General features: G+C 37.7%; 1 protein-coding gene across 13 annotated transcripts in view; it reads left to right on the forward strand.

The window, feature by feature from the left end:
* Window positions 1-21,114, forward strand: part of LOC121640614 (collagen alpha-1(XXV) chain) — a 164,390-nt gene that overhangs the window by 1,147 nt on the left and 142,129 nt on the right. The window lies entirely within an intron of this gene.

Below are 21,114 nucleotides of genomic sequence, written 5' to 3' on the forward strand. Positions count from 1 at the left end.
ACAAAAATTCACGTTTTCACCAGTAGATGGAAACATTTATTCCTTCAGTGTTGGTCAGCATCCTGATGTTTTGGGATGAAGTCAAGCCAGAAGAAGGTTCAGCACAGAAAACACATTAGAGGTATTTTCTGATGATATGAGCAATGATATCCAGTTTTAAAGGAATTGTATGTTTAATTTAACCCAAGTGATCATCTAAAAATGCACACTTACAAAGCCAAACCAGGACTGTTTTCCTTGTTTCATGAAAATATCAACATTTCAGGGTTATATGGTTGTAAAAAACTGCAACACTGTGTGAGCCCCTACATTTTCTAACAGATATTCATAATCTAAGTGTTTACTTGTACCTTTATGCTTTTTCCCCTTTTGAATACAGTGGGGTGTATGTCCTTTGAAAGTCATCAGTAATCCTCCAGAATACCTAATGGTTGTCATACAAGATCCTCAGTTCTGTTAGATGTGGAGGAAAAAAAGTCAGAGTGTTCTGTCATGCCTTTGTAAATACCATGTCACTACACAGCACTGTGGTAACATGTGCTGCAGAGGAACCACATTTGAACTTTGTGCTTGTCTCTGACAGGCCAAAATATATGAAACTCCAATGCTGAACTAGAACCACCCATTTCATTATCATACTCATTATCTTCCTTCCCCTATGTCTTTCTTCTTGTGACCTAAAAATCAGTCTCAATGAGATATTTTGAGGGATGTCTTAATTCCTGAAATGAACTTGGAGGAGCGCGGACTGAGGAGAGGATACACTGGTGCATCCTTTACAGAAATCTTTTCAGCATGGTGTCTAAAATGGGCATGGCACATTAATCTAAAGCTGTGAATTGACTAAAAAATGAAACATATAAGGCATATAGGCAATCTCTGATATTTGAATGTCTCTGGTGGGAGGTACCAAGTAAAGGAGACTAAAAGAGGTATTGAGGATGTTTGAATTAGGAAATAAGGTAGAGGATGGATAGCATAGCATGCTGCAGAAAACTGATATTTCTTTCATAACTTTCTAAATTCATAGAATCAGTAAACTCCAGCTGGAAGTGTTAAACAGAAAGTGTGAACATACTGTGACTGACCTTTCTGGAGCAGAGTGCTCGTTGGATACATATTTCTTTGCAAGGTGTTAAAGATGGCTACTCAAGGGGTTTCCCTGTTGTTGACACTGACTTCTGACCTCTCCCACAGGGAAAAAAACAAAAGGATTGATCCTACCAGACACATGAATCAGCAAAATTATGATTACATGCTTTGTAATGAGACATTGGCATAAGATGAAACAAGGCTAGAAGAGGAGATAATCCTGAATGAATGTGTTCTCTCATGTTCAAAACTGGTTTTATCAACTGCAAATGACTCATCTGCTGAGTGGGCATGCCTGAATTAATGAGCCAGAAGTACTGGAAGTATTAACATTAATGAGACCCATCACAATCACGCTACTCTATGTTCTCAATTATATGTCTGCTTTTTATTTTCTCCCACCACATTTCTGTAAAGGGCAGAAATAAAACAACGAAAACAACTTGCGTTAAATGAAGCATGACAATGCGAAAGCCAAGGCGGCACCGAGCTGGAAGCTGGAAACAGACAACATGTCACGCTCCGATCATCTTAGCCCGCTTTTTGAACTATGATTTCATACCAAACACACATATCACGAGTAAACTTTGAAAAATCTGCAGCGTATTCTAATGTTGAAATGTGGATGCGGTGTAATTGTATTACACATGTAACTTGCAACATACTTCATGAAAGCTGTGATTGAGCTTTTTCCAAGTAAATATCTTTACACTCTGTGAATTCTGAATAGGTTTACTCAATATCCATACCCTATTCTGTCAAGGAGACAGCCTGTGGCTCAGATGTGGCTTTTTCTTTTTCTGAGTGAGGACCATAATGTGCTTTTCACAGTCTTCACTTTATTACTGTCAAAGAAGATGGAGTGGCTGCATAGGCAGAGCAGTGGTCCATAGCTCAGGGATATTTTTGCTTCTGATTCAGGGGAAGTCTCAGTTGTTTTTATCAGAGAAAATCTATTGTGAAAAAAAGTATATTTAATTCATTTTGATGTAATTCTTGGTTAAAAAAAGCGACATTTTTATTGGTGCCATTTGTCATCATAACTTTGCTGCAGTCAGGTAGTGCTCAGTAAGCCTATTAGCTCTTGAGTGACTAAAAGCATTTTGACACTCAGGCTTACAACCAACAAGTGGATATCATAACATTTTTGACCTTCAGGGGATGAATGCTATTATCGTTGATGTTCCAGTCACTAATGCTCTACCACCTGCACTTTCAAAAGGACATAATATGTTGTTTTTTTTTGTTTTTTCCCCCTTAAGTGTGTTGTAAATTTTACATCCATGTAAACCCACATAAGAGGGAGTTCTTTCTTTCCCACAGAAGACACGATCCTTAACAAGTCTGCATCTCCATACAACACATTTATATATTTCTTGCTGTAACCCATGTAAAAATGAAGGACTACTTAAAACCAATGTTATTTAGAGATGCAATTTCAGTTAATTTTCTGTAGAGGTCATGCTACCTCATCTGTGTGCCTCATAGGTCAAAGAGCACTACTCTCTTCCTTTTAGTATCTTCTGTTTTTGTAAACTGTTTGTAAAATCTTTTGTGACTGTACTGAGGGAAATCACTTCTAATAGGCAAGGCAAGGAAAATTTATTTGTATAGCACATTTCATGTACAAGACAATTCAAGATGCTTTACATAAAACATAACATCAGGGTGCAGAAAGCAATACAAGTGCATTTAAAAATAAAAAAAAACCAACCACACCCAAGACTGACGAGGCAGGAGGCAAGTGCAGAAATCAAAATTTTATTGAAAATAACAGCTAACAGGGATGGGAAACTAAAACAGACTTGCTACAAGGACAACATAAGGAAATAATGACTATCTGGCTGTGTGGCAATTAGCTAATTAAACCAGATGAGCTGATGAACAGGAAGTGAAGCAAACAAATACACAAGGGGAAACTACAAAATTAAACAGGAAACAATATAAAAACTAGGACACAGCAAAATTAAGAAAAACACAACCAAAAACCCACCAATAAATAAAGTGAAATAATCTATTAATTTCTACTTAAACTACTGGACTCAAGTGCAAGTGTTGATTGTCGTAAGGCATAAATTGCCAGCTGCTTAATCCCCTATTATGAACCTTTAACTGCTCTGTTGTGTTTTAAACAGCCTATTTTCCATTGTGCTACACTGTGAAGCGGCTAGTCTGGTACACATCAAACAACGATTTAGCAGCTCCCTTAGCTGATCAGTCAGAGCGGATGTTCAGTAGATCCAACACTTTCCAAAATCCATCACTTACAGCTATATTTTGTCTTCTTGGTTAACTATCCATATTTAGCCTGCCTTCCCCTCCCATAACTCTGGCCAGTCTGACAATAGTTAAGTTACTTTCTGTTTAATGTAGGTGTCAAGTTTTGACATGGCAGAGGATGGGTTTGTAATAAAATATAGATTATTTTTTGTTTTGATACATTAATTTAGTTACTTCTTTCATGCTGTCAGTTTTTCTGTTAGAGAGACCAACAATAATGGGATAATTAAGTGCTGAATTTTGTCCATTATTTTGTACAGAGAGATTGTTTTTAAATCAAATATTAGATTTTAAAAACTTGTTGGTGTGAAAATGTTTCAAGTTGTGTTTTGAGGTGAGCCACCTTGTGGTAATTGTTTCGGCATTGGTGGGCTGCTTTTCCTTTTCATCCATGTGTACCTTCTCCCTTACTGGGATCTACATTCCATGCAGGGCCTGTTGTTTTATGGGAATGCAATAAAATGTGCAGTCAGCAAGCATGGATGCTTTGCTCTGTGTACTCACCCATACGCCTAAAACCCCACCCCTCCCATGCATCCCCTCTCCCCACTCGACAGCAGCATTTCTTGAACTTAACGCTCCAAAAAGCCTGGCAGCCAAACGCTGGCCAAAATACTCTTGAGAAAACAGCAGCATATGACTAGCAATTTGTGGGAATTTGTTTTTCCCCTCTAAACACTTATTGCTGGTTGTCAAGTGCAAGGGGGCAGTGGGGGATCATATCAGCTGGATGTTTTGTCCTCACATTACAAAGTAAAATCATAAGCAGATGCATGCATGTTTTGGCTCGCTTGTCAACTCCAGACTTGATTTGACATCACCAAAAGTTAAACTATACCTACACCCACATGCATAAACATAAACACACAGGTCACAACTTTTCCAGCTTAACCACGCCTTTTCAACTCCTCATAGCCAAGCTAGTTTACACGTCTCACCTCTGCCACACAAAGTGCATAATCCAAGTGGCCTGATACAGTTACAGTTGTGCCAATCCCCTCAGATATCCTCACCTTGGTAAGCAACCAGTAGTTAATCACTGACAGCTTTTGAATTAAGCTCTCTGTGTGGTTTGGAGCCAGGAGGTGCACTAATAGCTATGTAATTACCAAGTGCTAGGTAAAGCTACACAGACTTCCAGGTAGCCACTGTGGCCAGCTGTTTTTGGTTAGGTGAGTTAGGTTGGACTGTCTTTGTGACCAAGTAAGGCTGGAGATGACAGAGAAATGTGGGAGTCTTTGCCTGGGGCCAGCGGCGAATAGGCAATTATGTTTTAGATTGATACTCAATAGCTTACAAGTGTATCTACATATAAATCTTGAGGGTAATGCACTCTGTCATGGATAACATCTTACAGGGGTTGTTTTAGGCAAGAATAGGCTGACATGTTCAACTGAGATTTTACATCAGATCCAATAAATGAACATGATGTGATTTTTCATGTTGAATCATCAGAAGTTGTACATTTACCCTAATTTATTTTCTCTCACACAAGGTTGATTATTAAAGAGCAGGATGCTGGAAATAGGACAGATGTCCTCTGTATTCTTGACACAGCAGTTTTTATAAGAGATGGTGAAGGATGCCAGCTAAAAGCACTGGAAATGTCTGTGGGGCATGAAAGGGTAGCATGCTTTTCTCTTTTCACTATACATTAACCTGGGGGGACGCTGTGAATGGAGAGCAGATGACATGATTTTTATATGAGCAAGGGCAGCACAGCACTCTGCTGCACGTACCTCAGGCTGGGAGAGCAGGGCCAAAAGAGTGTAGGAGAATTAAAATGTTGGAGTCTAATGGTTTGTCTCATGTGTCCTTGAACATTTCCTGGCGGTGATCCTCAGACGTCATTTTGTGTGGAATAGAGCAGGAAGTTTGGAGATCCTGTCTTGGCCGCTTGCACATTTGCTACTTGGAGGTAAATGAAGGGCTTTCCATCACCACAGCTTAATGGCACACCCAAAATCTGAATAAAAGAATTGTCTTTTCTTTTTTGCAAGCACTTTATTCAAAAGAGGGGGAAAAAAGAGTGAGTAATGAAAGTTTGTCCTCCATCAAAACTCAAGTTGGACAGTTAGATTATTAAAAGTATCCAGTGATGGCATTTCAGGCTTCAGTAGGCTTTTAATTATTGGACGCCACACAAGTTGTGGAGTTACATTTGTGTGATTTTTCTGTTTATTGGCTTTCTGTCTCTCAGCTATGACATGACTGAGTAAATGTTCGAGACAGTAATGCCTTGCAGCAGTGTTTGACTTATTTTCCTTCAACACAGAAACAAGTCTGCTATTTCAAATCTGAATGAAGCCAGTTCAGAGATTTTCTTGGGAAAAAGTTATACATGTTGGACAAAAGGCCAAGAACTGTGTTTTAAATTGTGGAGTTGGACTGTTCAACTGTTTTTAATTCATTTTCTTGCTCGGGATTTTTAAGGTAAGTCTAAAAACAAAATTCCATGATGCAGGGGGTTTGTGTATGTATATGTGTTTGTGTATGAGAATCTATTTCACAATTAAATAATACAAGTAACAGCTGGGAAGTGACCGAAGTACTCGATATCTAGAGTGTGTGTGTGTGTTTGGGATTTCACGTCTAGTTTGTTTCAGGTAAAATGTTTGCTCTGTGTTTCATTTGGATTGACCTGAGCTCTATCAGTCAGGCTTCTGTGCTGACATGCCCCCCGGCATGTGAGAAAAGAGGGCACTGCTTAGTTCCTTGTGATTTTGGGTCCTAATTTTGTTGAGGATTTTTTTTAATAATGGATTTTAGACAAGACAGCATATAAGCCTGTGACAAGCTTAAAACGCAGGTTTATTTCTGTTTGGCTCCAACTTGTAGAGGCATCACATTTACATTCCTGACTGGGAGTCTACATATTAAAGGGAAACCTCAGTGGTTGTGAGGCTACATAACCTCATCCTTTTTTTTGCACAGTAATCTCCAATGTGAAATCACTGCTGTTGGTCCCCCTTGATGCTCCATCTCCCAGAACTTAGCAGGCCTCTATCAGAGCAGGACAGCATATATTACAAAAGACGACTCACAAACTCACTGTCTCATGACACTGGGTGTCTTGACACTAGATTAAAAGTCCTCATGCCACAGACCACTGAAGTGTCCTTTGTGACAGCTTGACTTCACTTCCAAAGACCACATACTCATCCCTGACCCACAAGTATTCAAAGTGACTTAAATAGCCAAGAGGGGCCTTTTTATGTGTGACCCCCTGCTTGAACAGCTTCTCTACTGTTCAGTATGGTGATTTTTCTGTGACATTGCTGTGGTTTTAAAGCTAGCTTGCCTCATTTAAAGTCTCCTGGGAGACATTTGATATTGTCAAATATAGTCAGTATTTCTTCTCTGTGAAGCAATACTGGCACAATTCTAGCAAAATGCCATATTTAACCTACAGCATACATGCTCTCTGATTTAAAGCACAATTTATCACCCAGTTTCTATAAAAAAAAAAGAAATACGTTTTTATTTGTTTTCAATGCAAGAATGACTTTCCAGTGTCTGTCATCAATTTCAAATCAGTAAAGTCCACCAATGCCAGTGTTCACTTGTGTCATGGAAAAGCTGGGCTCCAGACAAGCAAAGAAAACTAGGAAACCCTCCGGCGCTACCCACATGCTCTCCCAGACATGACCCTCCCCACCGCCTATGGCTTTGTGCCCCAGGCATGGAAGACAGAGGGGTGAGGGGCACAGATGCCTCTGCTCTGTACTCCATCAGTCTAATAAGAATGAACACTACAAATAAAACAGGCTGTTTTTTTTTTTTTTTAAGATGAATTTATAGCAGTGTAACACGCCACAGCAGGATGATATACATATGCCACCATTTGCCTGGCATGCAAACTATTAATATAGCCTTGCATCTATTTGCAAACATCACAAAAAGCAATACAATGGATGAGTCTGATGACCTGTGCATCACGAGCTGGGGTCGTATTAAATATAAGCCTTTCCATGTTGAGTTCACTTCTAAAGCCCCAAATCAGCTTAGTTTGACTCCATTTCATTTTCATTCTAAACCAGTATGAATGTTTGGAGCAGGAACTTCATGTTTCATGTCTTAAACATTCAAGGCCTTCCAACGTATTAGTAATACTTTAATTTGATTCTTGTCTGGATTGAAACGAAACCACAACAATATGTTCCAAGTATGTCAAAGTATGACAGCAGTATTAAATTTATATAAAGCCTCCACTGTTAAACAAAGATGACCCACTCAATCTGCAGACGTAAAGGGTTTGGTCTCAGTTAAAGAAAAGAACAGTGAAAACACAGATACGAATACTGAGATATCCTTAAATGTTAAATGCTCAGCATTTCCACATGATGCACTCCAGTATTAACATGCATTACCCCGATGGAGCACAGTATGTTTCTTTTATGGAAATTGTGAAAACAATATACCAATTTCATAAAAACTTTTTTAACTACAAGTAAGTGTGTGAACACAAAATGCTGCTGCACTGAATGAGGCCCAGACATCTCATGATTCATGATTTGTTAAAAATGGTATATTGTTTTTTTTTCTTGGTGGTCTAAAATAAATCATAAAGACTCATTAAATTTTTCATTTCATTTATTAGATTTTTTCTGAGCAAAAAAATGAATAATGATACAGTCCACCTTCTGTAAATTATATTAAAAGCATTATATAAATAATTTTATTTATTTAAAGTAAATGGCTTTTCTCTATAAAGATGTTTTATTAATTCTATTCTACATTCTATTCTACAGTCATTTAGCAGACGCTTTTATCCAAAGCGACTTAATTTGAGAGTAAGACCAACACAAGCATGAATTCAAACAAGATGGGACATCATAATTAAGTGATAGTCAGACTGCTTTGAGTCCAGTTGGACCCAGGTGCTGTCATGTAGTACTAGAGGCAGTGCATATATATATATATATATATATATATATATATATATATATATATATATATTTTTTTTTTTTTTAGTTTTTTGTAAGTCATTTTGTTTAAATACAAACATCACAATTTCATCAAACAATATCAACTTGGGCATAAGTGCATGATGATTTATTAAAAGTAGTTTAGATTTTTCTAAAATTACATCAATGCCGCCTTCTTAAATAAAAAAATCCGGAATGAAGAGAAAATAAATATATGTAAATATGCAATTCATATTTTATTTCTCTGTCTTCTGCATCAATAAAAGAGTAATTTCACCACTCAGGCTGTAAATTTCCTCATCATTCTTACTTGTATTGCTTATTAGACCATGACAAACTTTAAACTTGTATGTAAGCATGGTTAAAAATTCAAAACAGTTTTTTCGTTTCTTACAACACAGCACATTTTTCTGTAGAGTTTTTGATGGTCTCTGGTGATCCACACATTCAAGAAAAGAAACACTGACCAAGACAAATTTCTAAGTGAAGAGGGACTTACAGGGTTGAAAGCAATACATATTGGTCTACACCTAACATAGCACTGGTAATGACCCTTTCAGAACATTTATTTACAGTAGTTGCAAAAATTCATTAGAGCAAACATTTTGGACTACTTTCTTTTTAAATTTGAAACCATGAAGTCTCAGCAAAAACAAATAAGCAGTTCTTCAAGCTATCCAAAGACAGCAAGGATTCAGACGATTTCTCAAAGTGGAAAAAATTATGGAAGCAAGTGGGGTTTGCCCAGTGCCTGGCAAGATGATGTATGCTCCCAGACTCCCCTGGGGCACCACCAAGAGTTGGAACTCAAAGAAAACCATGCAGTCCAAACAGTTTTTTTTTTTTTTTGTCCACTGGACTGTATGCTAGATTTCCACAGCGTTTGTCAGTGAGAAGAACCCTCTTGTTTTCCCCTCTTTTTACTGTCCCTGTTGTGTTTGAGGTCTTATTGGCTTGTTTGATGCCCCCTCACCCCCTCCTCACAACTGCTCATCGGGGGACTTGATCTTTGCCAGTCAGCTCTTCCTTCTCAAAGCTGTGCTAAATATGACATGAAATATGACTCCAGTTGTAAATGCGAATGGATAATAAACACATGGAGCAAATATTTGAGCCGGTGTTTACTCGTAAACATACTGTCTCGCACACGGTGGACACAACTGAATTACAAAATTCATGGATAAATATACTCACAAATTTACAGAGACAGCAATGCCTTGCAATGCCATTTGTGACAACTTTCTAAGTTGGCCTTTTTAACCAGTGGCATAAGCTTTATTGTGGTTCAGTTAATTTTATTTTCTAAATTAAGAGTATGAGAAAGCATGAAATAAATGGATTGGAGCCATTTATTCTCAATTTTCTCAACAAGTTATGATGTGTGGGGTGTGTTTTTCTTATTAAGGCTTTTGTAATACTACTTGTACTCCAGTATTCACAAAGGCTTTTTTTTTTCTTTTTCATCCCAAAAAATCAGAAACATGCAATGAAATTATTTAGATTCAACAATCCAGTGTCTCATATAGCAACTTAACAAATCTAATATACATGTACCTGGGGATGATCATAATTAATTAATCGCTGTCAGTAGAAATTAATTAATATCATGAAAATTGCCTCATGCTAAGGTAATAACTCTAGTCTTGTTTTTATGTCTCCTCCCTTTGTATCTGATGACGAAGATGGTTCAAACAGCTGTGTAAGCCACAGTTAAGGTCTGGCCTAACCAAGCAGGAAGACAGATGACTCTATGCACTTTAATCTAATTGGCTGGTCATATGATACAATCCAGCAGACTAGACGGGTTGCTAAATTCTGATCTTTGACAACTTAATAGACGGCATAAATGCTGTGCATAGTGGCCTGAAAATAGATTTATCTTATTGTTAATCTCCAGTGAAGGTATTAATTTAGGATACAGTGCCAAAGCCATGAGAACTGCACACTTCTACATACTGTGTGGCTGTTTTTGTGGACAGGTTGTGAATGATCCAACTTTCTAGCTTAGATAAATGAGCATGAATTATGGTTACATTAAAACAAAGTTGCAGGAAACAAAAAACAAACAAAAACAAAAAACAATGCACTGATTGACAATTCAGTGACATCTAGGTAGGTATGCTGGGACGTCTACATAACCTTCTCATGATTGAGTGTCCACCTAGTTAATTTACCACCTACAGCACAACACTGGCATCAAGATAATTCATTCATCAAACTATTAATTTAAGGAATTAATTTCAGATGAAAAAACTTCTATTTGAAAATATAATTAAGGTGAAACCACTTGAGTAAATCCACATTTTGGTATTTTATTATTTTTTAAACTAAGGAATGCCTTCAGTGGAAAAGTTAGCTTAAAAGTTAGCTGGAACCTGCAAGCTAACATCTACTTGTGCAATCATGTGGTTGAAGAAACAGTTTGTCTAGAAATGAGAGGCTTATGTGTGTGTATGTCTGATTAGATCGTGTGTAAAAGTAGTACAAATTTCACAGTGGTATTTGTCAGTATCAACCAGTAATCAGTGTGTCTGTAGCACTATGTGGACAATGTGACTGTGGCGCTATTATAGCCAAAGTAGGCCAGGCTTAGGGAAGCGTTATTTGAACCAGTACGGTCAGCTGGAATTATACACAAGTGTTAAATTGTGACTTATTTAAAGTACAATGTAAACTTACATACTTACAAAGGTAAAGTAAAAGGAGGTATTGTCTTTCTTTCACAAAACTTAGTAGAAAAGTACCTGGTTTGAAAATGCCATTAATCTGGTTTCACGCTGTTCTCTGCATCCATGCAGAAATGTTTGCTTGTTATTATAGTGTAATTCACAATTCTTCATGCATTTTTAATGTTGTTTCCTGGTAAACATAAAAGCAAGCTGTTCATTTGTGGTGTGTGTAAAGTCCTAATTGATTCACAGACAAAAAAAAATCAGCCAAGAGCTTTTTAAATACATTAATGAATTTATTCATGTTAATATTTCTGGAAATGACCCAAATTCCACTTTGGGGTAATCCAAATGACTTGTTTTTCTGTGAGTCTCGTTTGAGATAAGAACCATTTCCTCAGTGTCACCAAATTCACTTTCTCACTCTTCAAAGTTTGATTTGTGAATTTGAAGTTTTGTGCATCATGTGTTTATGTAACACACTAATAAATCTCATAACACATGCCCAGGGGCTAATAATTTTGGCTTCAGGTATAATGCTTTCAGCCACAAACACATCAATCAACTGCCCCACATTCTCTAACCTTTTTCCACTTTACCAATCAATGTGATACCCTGCAAGGCTTTGTTGGAATCCAGGTTAATGAGCCACTTCCCATGAGCCCTGCTGCTATCTCAAGCAGTTTTGTGCCTCATGAGATGCTGGTACAGTTGCTGTTACTGCAATCTAAACTCAAGAGTGATCATGTCTGCATGTGGGCTTGAGTTAAAGTGTTATCTCAAATGCAGTATCAAAATATACCAAATTCAGATTACCTTATGCATATCAAATTGTTCTTCCCTTCAGTTTCTACCCTGGTTTCTCACGGTATATATGACCTTAAACTATGATTAAAGTTAAAAGGCAGAGCAGGCCGAGATGTTTAGAGCTAAGAAAGCTGAAAGGCAGGTTCTAATTTAAATAAATAAATAATCCTAACCCACTTGGTTGGTTCTTGCAAAATCAAGCAAAATGTCTGTTGTCAAGGTTATCACTAAAAGACAAGTGTTTGTTCTTAGCAGATACGATTGGTGTCAGGTTGACTGATTTGATGCGCTTATAATCTTTCTCTTTGCAAAAAAAAAAATCAGTACCAGGACCTTAACCCTTAAAACAAATGATCTTCCTTACATTCTCCCTGTTTAATATACGTTAAATGCTTGATGGCCTTAGGATAAATTATATATAAGAAGACTCAACCCAGCACATATTAAGCCTGGATGAATGTAACATGAGCAACCAATGATTTGAGATCACTAAGGAGCATTTGGCACTCTGATTAAGTAGTAACCAGATTGTATTATGATTGTGACTGGGTTAGCTTTTCTTCTCCATACGCAGCCAAATACATAAGTGAAACCAGTAAAAAAAAAACACTTTACAAACATACAGCTACCCAAATTGACTATTGTATTTCAGCTTTAGCATGCGTTTGCTGTCAGCTCCAGCAGGCTTTTCCTTTCATGTAACATAATAAATGACAGGGGAAGTTTTGCACACGTGTGGGTTTGCAGTTAGACCCCGGTGTAGCATGGACTTGATCATGAACTTGTTATTCTTAAAGCAGCTATTCACGCACCATTGGCCATCCCACCTATGAACTGGGACTTTCTTTTGAGGTGGAGGTCAGTTGGCTGGAGCTGGAAAAGCATCTGCATTGCTGCAGATGTCGGGGTGCAGTATTATGAGGGTGTAGGTTTCGTCTGAGTGAGAACAGGGAATAGCAAGACATAAGTTAGTGGAATTTAAGATTTAAACTAAAGAAACAGTGTCCCAAAGGATTTGAGGCACTCTTGCTTGTTAATGTCATTCCCATAAATCTACATTTTGCCAGTCCTGGGTCCTGTTTCAGTTTCAGACAAAAGTTGCTGAGTTGAATGAAATGAATGAAATTTTAAGTTAATATTGCCACCCTCTGCTGATGCCCTTTTTTATTATAGATTAAGGAAAGATGGCTAGAATTCTTTATCAACCCTAATATGGTCCAAAATATTAAATATTGAGCTTGTTGATATCTGTGGTTGCAGCCTCTTGGTTATGTTTGTATTACATATTTTGAAAGCAAGATAAATTTGTCATTTAGGACATGAAGCTACCTTTGGGAGGTGCCATCTGAAGCAGAATTCAGCGCTGATGGAAGTCAGATTAGCAAAGTTTAAGACTGCTAAACTTCTGCTGTAGGCAAAATGCTACTGTAGCTGACTTTGCTGAATAAATAAGTTTCGATGAACTCTACATAACCTGTGCCTTTCATTTTTTATATACAGAGAGAAAAGTTCTTTTTGTGGTAACATGCTGGCTTTTAAGAATAACACAAGCAGGAAAGAGCATGAAGTTAGAGGTTGAGATTTTTGCGAGAGCTTGCAGGAGAGTAAAAATGCAGTCTGCTATATCGTTCTCTCAGTTTTGACACTCTGCTCCAGGTAAACTACTCCCCTCTGGCCTGTTCTCAGATTAGCATGTGCAAGCCAAAGTCAACAAGAGAGTGAAGAAACAGCTTCCCTCATTTGCACCAAGGTTGCTAATCCCTCACTCGATCTTGTGTGAGACAGGACAACTTTAGAAGGAGAGTTTGTATTTGGACACATTTTATACTGACAAATGTCAAGGAAAGCTGTAATGACTTTGTTTCAGACTCTTACATTTAGGAAGAATGTTTTCTTAGTACTGAAACACCTGAAAATAAAAATGATATCAAATAATGGGGGATTTCTAAACGCCATGGGTGGTCTTCATCCTGCAAGTTCACACTTACCTGGTTTTACAGTAGCCCTAAAGGTGACACACCAAATACTGAACATCTTTTTCAGTTATTTTTCCCTCGTTCCTCTTTTATAGTTTTCTCAGTGAGCTGGAAAGTGAGAGCTGTTGGCAGTTGGTTGTAATATGCAGCTTAACCACCAGATGTCACTAAATCCTACAAGCTGCTCCTATAAGTTTTAGGCTTTATAAATTCTTTCTGAACTTACTTTGAAATCCATCAAATATGAAGCAGGAATACAACCTGAGGAATATTAGGATTTCTTGAATATACATATAAGCTGGCACTGTTTTTCTTGTAAAATCAACATTGTTTTTGTAAATACTCAGTAAGAGGAAAGGGTTATGATATGCACATGTATGGGAAAACTTGGTCTTAAACTTTAAAATCTACATAGCAGAGACTAACACATTAGCCTCTAATTGAAAAGAAAAATTACTTGAATGACTTATGAAACAGGTTTACAAAAGTCACCAAAACAAGCTCAAGGCACTGCTTGCCACCTCGTGATATCAAAATTGGGTCATATCGAAGGCCCTTCCTTACCCACCCGTATTTAACTGGCATGTGCTAAAGAATTTCCCAAGTACACACAAACCAATCCCATCCAATCAACTTTTTGTGCTTCTGTCCATACTTGCTGCCAGGATTTTTCCCAACCCTAAGCACCCGTTGAATAGATCTCAGGATATTTGTGATGGTGACACACAACAAGGTAAAAATTCTACTCTTTTTGGGGTAGAATTATCAGCCCCAAAACCTATATGTTCTTTTTTTTTGCAACTGTAAACAACCCCATAAGAGACATGTTTTGAAAAGAGCCAGGAGCAAAGCATGCTTTTACAATCAATTGTTGATTCACAAGAGACATTAATCCATTTGTCTAGCAGCATCCTTTGCTTTGTCTACATGCTTCTTTTCTTCCTCTCAAAGGCTCTCTCCTGTTTCAGTGACAGTAGCACTGGGAAGAAAGCTGTTTGGGGTATCCAGCTATTGACTAAATTTATTGACTGGGCAAGACAAAAAAGTGGCCAAAAATAAGCAACAATGATGAGCACAAAAACAGCAGACTGGTGGGCAAAAAGCCTACTGTTTTTTTTTTTTAAGCAGAGCGGTCTGTGTGCTCTGCTGATATGGATTCCCCATGAGAAGATTCAGGTCACAGACTTCCCCTCAAACAAGTCTCAGAAAAAAAAGATTTATTTGGCTCAAAGTTAGAGGGAGGAACAAACTAGAAACAAATAGGGATTTTTAGCTTGCTCCCTGCTTGGGACTTTTCTGTGACGCTTCTAAATGATAAACTATATAAATGTCTTTGAAGATTTCACAATAAAAGGTTCATGAATATAGCAAGATGAATGTGTCTGTTGCTTGTTTTTGACAATGGTGAATGGTGAACTGTTCTGTCAGCTGTGACAAATATCAGAGTCCCAAAAAGTTGTAACTGTGTATTATTCCCTGTGTTACATAATTATTTTCCCTTGTGAGCATAGCAGGGTGCCAGTATGACTTTCATCGCCTGGTGGAGATCCTCTGATGACGGGTTGTCTCAGATAGCTGCAATTTTACCTCCATTCATCACTTTCATTAGAAAGCCATTCATCTGAAACTCTTAAGTGTACCACAGAGATGAAGCAGGTCAGATTTAGTCTATTATTAATGTCTGCAAATATCAGATATGTCATTTAGTTCTTGTAGCTTATTTAGTTGTTGTGTGTGCATTTGTGTGCATATGTAGGAAGTCAAGCTCATGTAAGACAGCCTTTTGGAATTACTCCTACTTCACACCAAGAAAGCAGACCCTGTCAGACTCCCAAAAATCCTGGGCTGGAGATGAAACAGAGAAGAATGTGTCATGGTGTGTATATGTATGTGCTGTGTATGTGTGCAGCTATGCATCTTTGGCTTTCCTGCACCCCATACCGACATTTCCAACCGGTGCTGGTGTAAATAAGGTCTTCAACCACAGCAGGTGTGGGGCGCAGAACTGGGAGCAGGGGAGGTCTGAATCCCTTCAACCCTGGGCCGCAGTGAAACTATCCTGGAGAAGTCAATATTTGCAGTCAGTATCAAAGCAGGGCCTGTTTTGGTATCAAAACCAGCCAGTACAGAGACAGGCCTGTTCATATAGCCAGCAATAGTTGCTATGGTGTTAACATTTGTCATTGTTAATGACCCTAACATGGATTCTCTGTAGACTGTCTAATGCATAAACTGTTCATTGCATGAAAACATGAATGAGGTAGTGATGAGTGTGAGACATTTCTGCTTCTTAGCTATCAGAACAGCATTAGAACATAAATTATAAGGGCATTTTGTAAGCAGTTCTCTGGCAAGGCCAATGCCCTGTCTTACAGTGTAAAGAAAGTTTTAATGGGTTCTTTCTTTGTCTGTGTTACACAGCTCTTCAGAATTTCATGCAATTCAGTTTTGGGTAACATTATGTACAAACACACACTTTGGCTTTTGTCCTGGTGGAGAAAGAATGAAATATATAAGGAAAGTGTGAATAATTGGATAAGTGAGTATTGTGTAATATGTAAGGTGTTGTTTGTAGTGATGGGTTTATAAACACAGATAAAAGTGGCAACCCAATGAAAACTGTCTTGTATTTAGGAAGTAAACAGCCAGATCTTTTTCCTCGGGAATTGGTTGGGGACTGGTTTAAACTGGTTTTTTAGTCTCTTGTTAGAAAACTGCAAACCTTAAAAAAAGAACTGTTAAGATTTTATTTATTTTGGATTAGATCAAATTTGAACACTTTGACCAATATAAAGCATAATCACCCCTATAGATGGCTTTATCTCCAAATTATTGTAGTGTTATCACATACCTGCTTTTTTTTTAGCAACTTCTTTTTGCTATGGCTACCTTTGGAAATATTTATACATACAAATTTCATATTTAAATGGCCTTGCCAAAAAAATAAATGGATATCTTTTGAACTTAGTAAATGGCCTTGGCAACTAATATATTTGACAACTTTCATCTTATTTTTATAGTTTGATGAGTATTGCTTGTAAAGAAATAGCATTAAGTTAATTGCCAAGATGTGCTATTTATTGTTATATGAGCAATTTTACACACATTTCTCAGTTCAGTTTAAACATAAATATCTCAGGCTAAATGCATAATGAAAAATATTAGTCAAACAAAAATCTGACAGAGTCCCAATTTTATTTGAAACTTAGATTTTTTTGCTAAAAAATGGTTGAATTGTGTGTATTACTGTCAGCAAATGTGACATGTCTGCATGTAGACCTTTTCACCCACTTTTCAGTTGCCAGAGAATGTGGCTGTGTCAAAAACACAGTCACTTTGATCATTTGTGAGTTAAAAGAGACTGTATTGGTTAATATGAAGACATTTCTTCAAACTCATATTTCACTAATGGAAATATTTTGGTTGACATGAAGGTCTAAGTCTGACAAACTCAGTGGTTTATTTAAAAAGCTGTTATTATGAAACTATACGGGCTATGTGGTGCAAAAAAGATGCTTTTGGGGACATCCTAAAAAGGGCAGTTCAGCACAGAAAAGTAAAAATAAAATGAAACTTTGTGCTCTTAAAAGATGTGTAAGAACTTAATGTTTGGTGTAAAGGTGGTTATATATCCTCTACAAGTAAAGTTTATTATAATCAGCAGAGATGATGTCCAGAACTCAAAAGATAAATCAGAACTATTCCTTTGTTTAGTTTGCATGTCTCTGGTTAGTGTAAGTAAAAGGAAAGTCACACACATCTTTCATCTTGCTCTTATCCATTTGGTATAAAACCACAGACTTCCTCATCATCCTGTCACTATGTCTCATATTAATGAAATATTACACTGCCTGGCCAAAAAATGTCACCACCTGGATTTAACTAAGCAAATAGCTATGAGCTTCCTATTGGATAATTACTGCATTGGCGATTATCTTTCAGCCTACAACTGATTAAGTGAGTAACTTCATGTCGGAAGACCCATCCTGTGGTCATGGAAAAGATGTTAGTCTGTTTAAGAAGCATCAAATCATTGGCATGCATCAAGCAGAATAAACATCTAGGGAGGTTGCAGAAACTACCACAACTGGGTTTATAACTGTCCAACGCATTATTAAAAACTGGAAGGAGTTTGGGGGACCATTTTTTCGGGGAAAAAATGTGGTCAGAAAAAAGTCCTGAATGATAGTGTCAGCGATCACTTAAATGTTTGATGAAATCAAATTGAAGAAAAACCCCGGTAGAACTCAAGGTTATGTTTAATAGTGAAAGTAAGAGCATTTCCACACGCATAATGTGAAGGGAGCTCCAGAGATTGGTACTGAACAGCTGTGTAGCCATAAGAAAACCACTAATCAAAGAAGCTAACCGGAGATAAAGGCTTCAATTTGCTAGGAAGCATAAAGATTGGAGTCTGGAGCAATGAAAGAAAGTCATGTGGTCAGATGACTTCAGATTTACCCTCTTTCACAGTGCACCAGGGTAAGATGAGAGGCAGATGAAGTGATGCAGCCATCATGCTTAGTGTCTACTGTACAAGCCCAAGGAAGCAGTCTATGATTTGGGGTTGCGGCAGCTGGTCAGGTCTAGGTTCAGTAACATTATGTGTCCAAATAATGAGGTCAGCTGACTACCTGAATATACTGAATGAGCAAGTTATTCCATCAATGGATTATTTCTGGATGGTTGGTTGAACTCTGCCATCATAAATACAACATCTTGGTAAAAATAATTAATGCAACTTTGGCTGGAAATAAACAGTGTTTTTTTTTTCTTTGGTGGTGACCTTTTTTTTATATATATCCTTTGAAAGCTCACTCTATTCTCAGAATTACTTTTTTTTTTTTTTTTTTTAAAGAAACCTTTTATCTTTCAACCTACGTTTTAAATTAAAATTTACAACATTGCACCATGTTTTTTCATTTTAAGGCATTGATAGTAGATCAGATTGCACTTGTGTCTCGTTCTATCCCTTCCTGACTATTGAAAGTATGTGGAAAAACACTTGAATGTCTTTACTTTGATTTGCTATGTGTACAGAAAGGTTTCCATCATAGACTCTCTCATGTGGTCTGCTGCTTCAACTCCTGTCTGCTCTCTGAAACTATCCCCTCATGGGGCTTCAAGACAAGACAGCGCCTTGAGTTTATCATAGGGACTTTTTTGTCAAGGTTGCACACTCTCTGATGCAATGATGGAAAATCTGTGAATGTAAAAGAAGTACAGATTGGTTAGCAATATATCTCTTGTAAAACAAAGAGACACCATTAAGAGAGAATTATGCACACATCAGGGGGGTAAAATACCATATTGGAAAGTGTAGCAGCACATGGATCACTGACATAAACACACTTCGAAGCTAATTATGCAGTTGCAAATGCACCAGTTACAAAGGTGCAAGCCATTTTCAACACTTGGTGAGATATTGTTAAGATTTGGATTGTACGTACACTTGTTTTTACACATCTTCTTGTACGAAATGCAAATCAGCCACACTTGAGCTTTAAGGTATTGCATTAGAGCCTGTGGTAAACAAGCGAAGCAGTGCACTGCCTGCCCAACTCTCCTGTGTCGCAGTCTTTTTTAGTGTCCTTTTATAGCCTCCTTCCTTCCTCCTCACACTCCACAGTCTTCCGAGAGGCCTTGCAGGCACACTGGGGAGTAAGGAAGTCAGTATGGTTCATTAAGTGAATATGGCACACTACGCATGTCACTGAAAACAACAGAGGCTCTGTTCAGGGAAGAAATGACACTTAGAAATAATAGTGAGCCAGAAGCTGCCTTTAAGGCATTGCTGATGGTTACGAGACCCCCTGCTGTAGTTCACAGATTTTTATTTTATACTGGCAAGCTGGAAGTGTTAAAACAGGCCTACATCTTGCCAATGAACTCCTTCAGTGGTTTTAACATGAATGCACGTGATTACTAATTACATTTGTAATTGTTATCTTGTAATTAAGTTAACCTTATTTGTTTTTTCTTTAATTTGTATTTCAGCTTAAGTTTTTAAACACTATATACAGCTTTCCTGAAATAGGTTGTAAGATGCCCAAATTTGACCACATAAATACTTCATGAACAGGTAATCTATGTGTCCTATTTAAATTATGGTGCATTAGGTGAAGTATGAGCGAATATTTGCACAGGAATTTAAGAACTCCCTAAAGAAAATGTAAAACCAGTGTGTAAAACACGTTGTCAAGATGGGAAATTAACACCTTTTCCTAAAAATATTCAGCGGTACACATGAATTTCCACAAGTGTCAGTGAGAGGAATAATGTGCAGATATCTATAAAACCATGTGTATATTTAACATTGTATAAGCGTGTCTTAAAATGAGTGTACAATTCAAACAATATGCTTGGTTAGTAATTTAGTTGCATTTTCTTAAAATGCTACTAAATTTGTTATAACTGTAAATCAAAACTTTTGGGGACTAAACTATTAACGCCAGCTAGTTTACACTTTTCACAAATTTCTCACATCTAGTTATTCAAATTGATATTTTTACAATGCATGTCCAAGCTGCTGATGAAAATGTAATATAATGCACATATACATGTATGATGTAACTGCCCAGTAATTATATGACATGCTATTGTGTCTGAGCTAGACTAGGTTGGCTCAGTGGTCTTTGAACAGACTTCAGTTTTGGCATTGTGGTCTCATGTGATATATAGATGAGACTTAGTGAATCCCTATGGGCAGGTGCACGTCTGCTGCACCTCCGGGTGGCTGTGCTGGGGGGATTAGAGAAGGTGAGAGTGCTGGAGCTGTGCCATAAGGCACAACCCGGCTGCTGCTGATCAGCCAAGCCAGCGCCAGCGAAACAGAAAACAGATGACAGAAGGAGGGGCAAGCTGAATGGCTGGCTTGTGTGTTCCTTCTGTTCTGTGTCTGTGTTTACCCTTGAGGGGTGTCAATAGGATATGGCTGACATATTGTGCATGATATTACCCATGTTGCAGCATGGTGTGGTTCTTTCATTTGCTCTGCTTTGCTGGTTATTGTATCATCAGTTTTACATGCTGTAAAATCCAATAATGATTTGTCCCATATTGGTGTCAAAGAGGGCCTCCCAGTGCAGCGGAAACCTAGTAGTCTAAATCCAGCTTGCCCAGGTTTGTGTAGCACTTTTCATCTCCCTTAGAAACTGTAGCTTGAGTTATATAAAACACCTGGAGAATTTAAACTTTGGCTTGTCCTGTATGAATAATCAAGTCAATATTCTGCTTTTACAATCATTCTTGTGCTCGCTCACGCACTTTTTGACAGTCCACTCTTCTTGCAGCTGTGCAGTGGTCAACATCAAAGTGGCGAAGTCTGACACTTTCAGATCGGACTTTTGTGCCACTTCAACA

This window comes from Melanotaenia boesemani, chromosome 5 (genome assembly GCF_017639745.1).
Source record: "Melanotaenia boesemani isolate fMelBoe1 chromosome 5, fMelBoe1.pri, whole genome shotgun sequence".
Lineage (NCBI taxonomy): Eukaryota > Metazoa > Chordata > Actinopteri > Atheriniformes > Melanotaeniidae > Melanotaenia > Melanotaenia boesemani.